The sequence below is a fragment of the Penaeus monodon genome, chromosome 27 (genome assembly GCF_015228065.2).
Source record: "Penaeus monodon isolate SGIC_2016 chromosome 27, NSTDA_Pmon_1, whole genome shotgun sequence".
NCBI classification, from domain to species: Eukaryota; Metazoa; Arthropoda; class Malacostraca; order Decapoda; family Penaeidae; genus Penaeus; species Penaeus monodon.
This window is the reverse complement of record NC_051412.1, coordinates 27312660-27314237: the sequence shown is the minus strand read 5'-3', so window position 1 is coordinate 27314237 and position 1578 is coordinate 27312660. Positions and strand designations below refer to the sequence as shown.

The 1578-nt window shown below is 39.7% G+C and overlaps 1 pseudogene; it reads right to left on the bottom strand.

Moving 5' to 3' along the window:
• Window positions 1–811: 811 nt before the first annotated feature.
• Window positions 812–1578, bottom strand: part of LOC119590478 — a 3076-nt pseudogene continuing 2309 nt past the window's right edge.

Sequence of the window (1578 nt, the reverse complement as noted above, 5' to 3'; positions counted from 1 at the left end):
ATAATTACCCCTCCAAAACTAGTAATCGTAATTACAGATAACGGATATTAAAATAAGGATTGACTTTAACATTCATATCATTCATTAGGGTGCGTGCACAGAGAAAGCAGGTTACCAGCGCGCAGGTTACCGGCGCCAACTCGCGCTGGAAACCAGCGAGAGAAGGTGTTCACAGACGACGCGGGTAACCAGTTTCGACCCGCTCGGTGAGCGACACGGACAGAGGCAGTATCTGTCATCAGTGTACTAGATGTCGAGCTCATCGTCTGACGATGACTTCATGCTGCTTGATAGTGTTCATACAAAAGTCAAGAGAAAAAGAAGAGCAGTACATATAATAAACTACAAAAGAGCAGAGTTTGGAGAATATCATCATCTTTTCAGTGATCTGAAAAGGAACAAAGCAAGATTTTTTGAATACACAAGGATGACACAAGAGACATTCAACTACATTCTCAAGAAAGTTGAGCATCGTCTTCTGAAGACATGGTGTAATTGGCATGAGCAACCCATTCAACCTGAAGAAAGACTCGTCATTACTATCAGGTGAGCGAAATTCCGATGCTAAAATCAACTTCATATTACTTTATTAATAAGATGATAATCATAGATAGTATAGGAAACAAATCACTTTTATTTGAATTTTACAGTTTATATTGCATGGTACTGATAAACACAAAAATGAACAAAGTAAAGATACAGATATCATAAGTCCTGATAACAAAACAATTACATAAAATAAGCATTTCTCCTAGTACAAACATATATGTAATACTAAGACTGTTAGTGTATTACATAGGTTGAAAAGTCATATCTGTGGTATGAAATTGAGACTAAGGAGAGTGGGCATAGGAGTAAGGAGACACCTGTGGGGTATAAGCAGAAGCTGAGGAAGAGGAACCATGGGTATCTGGAAGGGGAGATATGGCAGGCACTGGATATGCAAATTGTACAAGTTCTTGTAGGCGGCTTCTAAATGTCAGCTTCTGCACAGGAGGAATTCTTTTGACATGAGGTAACAAACTTTTGGAGAACATCAGATCCTCGTCATCATCTTTGTCTTGCTTACGATTTATGTTTTCTTTCAAGTACTGAATTTTTTGTTGTTCAATATCCAGGATGCTCTGGTTGAAGTCATCCGTTTTAGAGCGTTTGTTAGCTCCCTTTTTCTGCAGATGGGTGGCAGGTGAAGTGATTTATTGCTTTTCCATAACTTCATCTTCGCGTTCAGGTGCGTCTTTAGTGTGGGATGAAGAGGCTAACGCACCTTCCTCTGTAGCCAAGGGGGGCTCCATGCTACCCGTTTGGTATTCTATTTGAGGGGATTCTGGTAATTAGGTTTCAACAGTATCACTGGTTAGCACACCTGATAAATTTCCAGTTGAAGCTCTTGCTTTCACGTCTTTCAGGAAATGCAGTAACTTGAAATACTGCCACTTTGATGTGGGGGTGTCACCTGCGGTATCACCTGATTGAGCTGTTGGAATTTTCCAGAGCTCAACAGCATATTGGTCTCTTAGATATTTCCATTTTTTTTTACCAGTATCTCTGAAAAGACAAAAAAAATTGGGAAGTTGT